At 40.0% G+C, this 9,169-nt stretch overlaps 1 long non-coding RNA gene across 2 annotated transcripts; it reads left to right on the top strand.

Moving 5' to 3' along the window:
- Nucleotides 1–2,042: 2,042 nt before the first annotated feature.
- Nucleotides 2,043–5,004, top strand: LOC127371732 (uncharacterized). Of its 2 annotated transcripts, XR_007886436.1 has the most exons (5): nt 2,043–2,245; nt 3,372–3,783; nt 3,880–4,030; nt 4,604–4,696; nt 4,854–5,004. It is a non-coding gene; the product is annotated as an uncharacterized LOC127371732 (long non-coding RNA). The 2 variants fall into 2 exon arrangements; XR_007886435.1 differs by lacking the exon at nt 2,043–2,245 and having other exon boundaries at nt 2,737–3,783.
- The last annotated feature ends 4,165 nt before the right edge of the window (nt 5,005–9,169 follow it).

The following is a 9,169-nucleotide window of genomic DNA, read 5'->3' as shown; positions in this document are numbered from 1 at the left end:
AGTGACACTAAGGAGTCATTCACGCAGGAACCCAGACATATTTCAAAATGATTGTACTTGTTCACATAATACTAGTTAGAAGATGCCACCATAATGACATCACACACACTGATATGGTTGGCATCCATGTGGTCAGTGACATAATGTGCCTACTATGTCACATTGTGGTGGGACATATAAATCATTGCTAGAGTCACTATCTGATAACAGAGGCACTACTGCTTAAAGGTTCAGCCGCTCTTATAGAGTCTATTGAGTGGGTGGTCTTTTGAAGCGGAGTCATATTATCAAAATGCCTAGTGGAAAGTGTCCTTTTGGCTGCTTAAAGAGACAAGTAGCACAATGTGTGTCAGGCTAAAGCAGAGATTATCGACATTAGTAAAGCAGGAATGCTAGTTACTACTTGCACAAGGTAGTTAAGAATGCCCAGTGGCACAAAAGGCCCCACATGAAGCCAGCCACAAAGAACAAGGCACCTCCAGCATGCAATGCAACTCTTAAGAAATAACAATGAACCCATGGCAGGTGATGAATGTACAGTAAGCAGTCACATGCCAGAAAGAGGGTAGAATTAGTGCCCTGAGGTCAGATCACCCACTTTCTTTCACCAACATCCACAGCTGAAATACCTGGAACCGCTTATAATTATTGGCTCATATTTCATAAAAAGCTTTATGAAAAGGGTTTAATCACTTTATGACTTAAAGATGTACTAGTCTTACAGCATATGAAGCTGTGCTACAGTATCGATAAATGTAGGTGTTTCCTAAAGGCACATGTTACTGCACCTACACTCTCTTTTGTGTTTTTGTTTCAGTATGTGTCAAGTAGCCTTTTCTCATGAGTCATGTGTAGGGTTTCCAGTTATTTAACTCTGTATGTAAGGGCACATGTGCCTCCAAATGTAGTTCAGATTAACATCCAAAGGGAACTCATTATGTTTAATGACTAAAAGTATGTTGCGCAGTTATGGTAATCCATAAGAATGTATTATGTATGAACTACCACTGTAAATACTACAGATATTAACAACCTTAGCCTGAACTTTCCTGATCATTCCAAAGTGCAAAGACTGCAAATTGTTAAGAGAATGTTACAAAACTTCAATATGAATTAAGGAATAATCCCAGTTCATTACACCTTAGGGGCTTTATCTTGCACTCAGCGCAACTGACTTTGTACACTGGCGCTTGTATAATTCCTATTTTGCACTCGACGCACATTGGAATTTTCCCTCCACCGACGCACGTCCTTAAATTAGAGAATGAACTTGCGGCGGTTCAGCGAAAAGAGGAGGCATGTTCCGGCGCAAATGTTCCCTGGTGCTATTTTGCTGTTTCAGAAAACAATTCCGCCACAGACCAGGAAAAACCTAGTCTAAAGTCAGTGGCGCTTATTCATATGCTATTTTAAGGGCGCAGACTTGAGGGGATGCGCCTGAGAGGCAGCAGCAACATCGCCACCCGGTCAAGACGGGCATTAATACTTTGCCGCATCCCGGACAGCTCCCGCTCCAGCATGTCAGACCCGGTTTGCTGCAGGAACGGGTGGTCCTCCGGCGTGTAGTGGGTCTGGATCCTCTGCACCTTGGTGTTTGCGCTGCTCCCTCCTCAGCTGGCCCTTGCGCACTGCTCGGCCCGTGCGCACTGCTCCCGAGGCCAGGGGGTTCTTCCTGCGAAGCTGCGTTACATTATTTGGATTTATAGTATGGCTGTGTTACATTTATTTCATGTCAATAATGTCACTTGTCGGTATTTTACGGCTCTGACGAGAACGTCGGTCTCCTCGGCTGTGAACCGCTCCTGGCGTGCGCCTGGCCAATCCACCGTTATAATAGCAATCAGCCATGAAACAAGCGCGCCTGCTTTTAAAGGGAATGTGAGATGACGCTCTGATTGGTTTATTGCACGTTACGCCCAAACCACACCTATGACTAATGTAGCTACTTCAGACCAACCCATTTTAGATTTGCGCCAGGCGCAAGAGTCATTTATCCCGCTGGCATAACAACCCAGTATCACGCCAAAGCGTGTAATACACACGCCGGTCACTAGGGCCTTGCGTGTCCTCCACACGCCTTTTATCTCACTAGCCTGTGGAGGACACGGTCATGGTAACACCTTAATATGAACGTGCAGTACCAGCAGATGGCAGTCATTTACTCATTGTCAACAACTATTACAACAACTACATGGAGCAGAGGAAGAAATCAGTCACGCCATTTTTACAGATCCCGACCCACCAGGTAAGTCCATGATATGTTGCTGATTTTAATTTTTGTTTATGATGACTTTGTGTTGGATATGTTCTAGGCCGCCTATGTGTCTTACTATGTTTATTGGATTTGATGAGAGTCGGTAGAGATCTGAAGGTTATTAACTTGAGATTAAACTGGAGGACTCGGTTAGCAAACGCTAGCTATTTTAGCAATTAGCTTTACAACTAACGTCATATAAAAGTATGTTTCAGCTTTAAATTATTAAGGGGAAGTCTTGGTTAATGTTAATTATGACCCCGCGACACTTTACGGAGGTCCGTTTTTTTTTCCTTCTCTCTCTCTTTTTTTTTTTTTTATCGTTTTCAGCAGGTCCGGTCAGCCAAGGTCCTTTTAAACAGCGCTAATGATGTTTTAGCCTGCCTATGAAGTTAACGTTATATGTACGTGTGCACAAGCATTAGAGGACTTCTTAAACTGTCCCCTAAAGGGACATGATAAAAAAAAGAAAAAAAAGAAACGTTTCTAGTGAGCTAATGTTGGATACAGATCGAGTGTTGTGGCGAATCAGCACATGGCTCATTTAAATATTAAAATTAGCCATGTGTTGATAGGTCACAACACGAAAATGTAACCAATGAAATAACTTATTTTGACACACATTTTAAGCCAATAAGTATTAAACTAACAAGGTAATGTGTCAGAAGGTGGACTGTTTTTGTTATTTTCTCAAAAGGAGGACAAATGAGTGTCGGACTGCAGGACAGGGCATTTAATTGCGGAATGTAACAAAAAAGGTTACAGATGAATTAGTTATCTAATATATAATAATATAATTAGTATCTAGTGCTCACAAAATAGTATCTAGTGCAATGCTCAGATGAGCCTCTCTGTGTATGTACATATTCCTACAACAAGTTAGTTTTGCAGCCACAATCTTGCAGTGAAGTTGTCTAAATGGCATATTTAATTCATTTTGAGGAATTCCGCACAATCCTGTAGATATGTATTGTCCACAATATCCACTGTGTTTTGCTAGCATGCTTGAAGTTGACACGTTGAAGATGACTAAGAATTCAGTATTTGCTCTTTGTGAAATCCAAAAAGGCTTGCTGCAAGATAATTGACCATGTTTTTATTTTCTTCTGTCCAACAGCTCCAGCCCATATTCCCTCCTACCTTTACCTCTCCTTGGCTTTTTCTATAGTAAACCAACGGCTCTTTTAAGAGCCACTCCTCTACTGCACTCGCTCTCTTTCTCTCACACACGCTCACACACCCCTCTCTCTCTCTCTCTCTCTCTCTCTCACTCTCTCTCTCTCTCTCTCTCTCTCTCTCTCTCTATATATATATATATATATATATATATATATATATATATATATATATATATATATATATATATATATATAATATATATATATATATATATATATATATATATATATATTTGTTTGTTTGTTTACCTGTCTGTTTGTCTGCGTCTGCCTTAAATGGCTGATCCGCGGGGCAGTGGGAAGGCAGCGGATGCTCTTTTCCTAGCAGAAAAGTTACTGGCTGAATATAAAGTGAGTCTTGAGTATTTGTGATAATACTAAAACGTGGCAATTTGTAAGTGTTCTGAATTTCAGTGTTATCATACAATGCACGCTTTTTCATGAAAGGAAAGGGAGGCAAAGAAAAAATCTGCATCCACTACACCTGCTGAAGGCAGTAAGCCTACTGTCCGATGGGTGGAGAGAGATGCAGATGGACGTCGAATCTTAAAAAGAAGCAGAAGTGGAGAGACACGGAAAAAACGTGCATCGGCTACAGGTATTTCATGTCTTGCAAGATAACTTGTCATTACCCTAATCAAATGAGTAATAACAAGTAACTGTGTCCATAGTATTTAAAATTCAGCTAATGTACAGTTTTTTTACATTTAAAACATAGACCACCGAACAGGGTGGGTTTTCCACTGTATGTCTGTTTCCTTTCTATTTGTCTATGGTGCCAAAAAGGCCACAGTTTGGATCTGTTACATTTGTTAAAATATATTTTCCAGGACCAGAAACATCTTTACACTACATAAGCTCAAATGTCAACTACTGTTATGCTAAACAAATGCAAAGATATGGAGTCAAGTTCCCTGATGTGTTGTCCCATTCTTCTGTTAAGGAGACTGAGATTTGTGTCAGTTAGATCTGTTTCCAGATTATGTCTTTTGATCCTCAAGTGCAAAGAATCTTCTACCGCTTATCCAGGGTCGGGTCGGGGGGCAGCAGCCTAAGCAGGGAAGGGAGGCTCAGAATCCAGATTTAACTGTGCAGCCTTATGTTACAATACATACTGTATATTCTATACAGATTGACTTTTTTGTCTTTCATTTTTTATCAATCTTTTCAGTTTCTGTTGCCCCTAAGGAGGCCTCTGCTTCTTTTGAGCCTGCTGAGGAGGTTCCTACAGTGACCCAAGACAACCGTTGTCAATATGTATTTGGTAAGATGATACTTAATTGTAATTAAGTATTCATAATAGCAACAGCGCCCGAGATCCACCCACAAAGCTACTTGTGTTTTGCGTTTGATACTTGCGTTTCAGATCGGCAAGATAGGGCCCTAGATCTTTGTATTGTAATTGTACCTTGTATTCACAGGTTATTGGCTGAAATCTGGGAATGCGAGGAGGAACAAACCACCAGTTTAGACAGATTTATTTAGAAGACATACTGAAGGCAAACTGTAAAATCATAACCCACTGTTGAAAACCTAAATCACAGTTTACACACAACTTCCTGGTTCAGCCTAACACACCTTCTGCAGTTTTCCTGTGCAATAAAGGATTATTACATACAGTAATATGATCGATCTGCTGGCCACTGCTGGAGTGTCTGGCCACTTGTGTGTTTTTTCCTGTGGGTCTTTGTTGTATCAATGTCCCTGTGTGCTTAAATTGCAGCATTTTCTTTGGTGAGCACGTTGTCATTACTGATGGAAGCGATGGCCAAAATATGAAAGTGAGATTCAAGTTGCAATATGTAAATAACAGTAAATATATACAGTCTAACACAATCAAATATTCAATAAGTGCTTCTCCATCCACCTGTTGTTATGTGCATTTTCAATTTGCACATAAAAAAGAGAGTGGAAATGTTTTCACAAAAAAGCTTTTACAAATGGTTGAGGTGTATAGCTAAAAACAAAGTACAATGGAAACAGACTTGGTAAATACATCTGTGTGGAACAAACAAAAATGCCATTTTTACATCACTAATCACCGCATGACAGCAGTGGATGGAAACAACACATTAATTAGCATTTTCTTTTGCCTATTTTATGGAAATTTTGTTAAATCTGACTAATGGCATACAATCTGTGTTAAATATAGTAAGTCCAATGATTTATCAGACACACCCATTCTGTATGCTGTTTCTCTGTTGTGTAAACTGATAACATGTTGAATATAAAACTCAAACACACTAATAACATTGGGTTGGGCTCCAGTGATTGTGGATATATTTTCATTTTCCTACATTAGAAAATATTCTTCCAATAAAATCAGACTATGGTACATGAATCCTTTGAGGTTTTTCGAACTGGAAAACTCATACAGTTATGCATGATGGACATTAGAATAAACAGGGGAACAGAGGCCCATAATACTGGAGTTACAAACTTCTGTCTTGCTGACAGGAAGAGTGACCTCTGACCAAGCTGAACACACACACACACACACACACACACACACACACACAGTTCATGCAGCTACAGCATCCTCTGAACCCCCTCTCTCTCCACCTCTCTCCACCTCTATTACTCACCTCTCCAGCAGCACACATTCACTCCCATGGCCATCAGGCCTCAGGGCCCCAGATCACAGCCTCTGACTAATTTATGCTCAACTGTGCTGCGAGGCCACGTGCCTGTTCATGTTGTTTATGTGGTAGCTGCTGACAGGGCATCAGAGGTTCGACACTTAACTCTTAGTTTTTCTGAACTCTGAGGTCGTGCATGGCACAAACTAAATTCTCTTTTTTATAAAGAATGCTGTTGTGAATGTCTTCCAAGACAGAAAGTGAAGGCTAAGTCTATAATTTTGAGTTCAGGCTGAGGTCCAGGTTGGTTATGCGCTGCACAGAGAGACAAATTGAGGCGATGTTACTGACATTAATTAGTAAGGGAGGTGAGAATCTGGAGCATTTTAAAAGGTTTCAAAGGCTTGTTCCAGGTTTGGAGAAAAGCAGTGAGGCACTGTCACAAGACACTATAACTAATGGATGCTAGTTCTTCATGAGGCACATATCATAACTGCCATAGTCCTCTGTTTTATGTCTAAATGGGACTCCTGGGCCCTTTACTTTCTCTCGTTTTCTCTCTCATTCTGTCTTTTCAAGAGCCATAATTATCCTTGACAGCTGCTGGAAAACTTGGAAGATAATTTAGAAAAAAAAATCTTCTGTTTTGACATAATTACCTCTGTACAGAGAGCAGCTCGGACCCCCTTTGAGACTCACTTTCTACACTTTCTGCTCTAGTAAACAAGCTGTGTCTGAAAGTGCTGTGTGGAGGGTTTGAGCATTGTGTTGCAACATCGAGGAATGAAAATGAGAGTGTGAAAAGTGGGAAGAAAATGGGAGTGACAACAACTTTTCAATGAGTGATGTCAAAGTGGAGGATTGGAAACTTAAGGGTAGAGCCATTTATACAGCCCAATATAACAAATCATAAATTTGCCTCAATTGTGTAAAACCTGGATTCAGATAAAATAGTGCTTTGACTTTTTAATTTGAAATAAGGAAAAGGCAAAGAAAATTAAAATACAAAGAGTACAGGAAAGACATAATCACTGCTGTACAATACTGTTTCTTTGTGAGCTTTCCAACTCCTATCAGTGACACATTGAGCTGGTGGTGACTACGAAGATCCATCATTACTCTCAATTTAGCACTGAGTCAAGCGCCACCCTCTGTCCTTACACACAAGCATAAAGACTGATGATATTTTCATAACCCGGTTATGGTGAGGTAATAGGCTATAAACGAAGGCCTCTACAAACAGCTGCAGTGAGGATGACATTGGCCCCAGACCCTGGGATCTAAAATGGACTGCACCCTTTTCCTCACACCTAACCCCTAAAATCCATTTTCAATCCAGGGACGCCAGCAAACTGTCAGTATTGTGACTTAAAAGGTTGGATTCTCTTTCTACACACAGAATAAAATATATATCATTTGTCGTCGGTCTTTTGGGTATAGTTAAGTTGTACTCTAGCGCATGCAGTGTCTGCTCATGATAAATTAAAAAGGTGCCATGTCAAAAGCTGACCATTTAAAAAGAAGGAAAGAAGGTGTGGTGGCTTAGAATATTTGTTTTCATTCCCACTTTAATAATACTTTCCAGAAAGACCCGTACTTGGAAAGCAGCAGTGATGACAGAAAGATTAAATAGTTTGCCTTCCGTTAAAAAAATGTAAAAGATCCTTAATTAGACTTGTAAATGAACAATTAGCCAATAATAAAACCATAATTGAATTTGACAAACAGCTTAATGACACACTTAAAAGTCTGAGATAATAAATAACAAGAATGTTCAGGAAATCCCACTTGAGTCTCGAGTCAGTCATCTAAATGCATTACTCACCAGCGACGTTATAATCAGCCATCATGCATAAAATAAACACAGTTTACGATCTTTATTTTGAAAAGTAAATGGAAGTTGGAGCTACAATGGCCAGAGGTTCTGCCAACATCTGTATGTTGTCACAGCTGTCCACATGAAACATGATGAGCGTATGCGTGTTTATGCGAGTGTGGAGGAGGAGGGGGGTCGTGACACCAGCCATTCAGATATCTGACAGCCACAGATAACGCTACTATTCTGCACGGTCTCTCTTGATGCCAAACAGGGAAGAACATTATCTGCATTTGCAGTTTAGCCTATTGCCAGCTACAAAAGTAAGAATGACAACATTGTGTCAAGTTGACAACAGTGTACAACGTTCTTAAATGAAAGGTGGCGAAGTCGAGTTAGGCTACTGTTGCTATGCCTGTCAAGCTTTCCAGTCTGGCATGGCAAATGCGGTTCACAGTGATAATGGTGGCAGATTTAGCATTTAAAATTCACAGTAATTTCTGAAACAATGTTTCCTTTATTTCAGACACAGGTAGACAAAAGCGTCTCATTTCTAGCTGCTGACTGCCGTTTCTGAAATATTGGCTTCTGAAAGATTTTATCAGCTGTTGCTTGCTAGCTAATTAAGCAGTAGCTCAGCAATGTGGCTGAAAATGTCTCTGTGACTGTACATTGTTTCAAAATGGTCTTAAATCATCAACTTTTTAAATGCCGATCTTACTATAGCTCAGTGCACACCACCAGCATGTGAAGAAATCCTCAGAGAACAGTTGATGATTGGACAATCACTGATGGGTTTAGTGAAAGGTCAAGTAAGAAAATACATTTTAGTAAGGTTATATATTGGATTTAGAACATTAATATGGCAGCAAACAACTATTTGCTATGTAACCATATAGTCGAGTAATGGCGTCCTGAGCAGAGAATGATGTCACAGGCCCTCCTCCTGTGTTGTTGTCCATGTCGGCCTGTGCTTTGTTTATAGCCACAACGGCTGGGCGTGTGTGGAAATTCATGTTAATCCCTCCGTGTGCAACTGTAGATCGAGCAACTGTACCGCCTGTTTTTATTATCTACAGTGGTGAATGAAGGATTTATTCCAAACAAAAAATAGTTGGTGATTGTTGTAACAGTGGTAAGACTAACAAAGTCTGTCTTGGTGAGTTTTGTTCCTGTTAAATTTAAATGAAGTTGAAGTTGAAGTTATGATGACCTGCACGGTAAAATTACCATTGGTTAAAAAAAAAAAAATATCTGACTCTTAATATTATGCCTATAGGGATTCTTTCCATTATGTTGTCTTGGAATAATAATCTGAGCCTGTCAGTGGCAAAAACAAGCA

Source organism: Dicentrarchus labrax, unplaced genomic scaffold (genome assembly GCF_905237075.1).
Source record: "Dicentrarchus labrax unplaced genomic scaffold, dlabrax2021, whole genome shotgun sequence".
NCBI classification, from domain to species: Eukaryota; Metazoa; Chordata; class Actinopteri; family Moronidae; genus Dicentrarchus; species Dicentrarchus labrax.
This window is presented reverse-complemented; position numbering and strand designations above follow the sequence as displayed.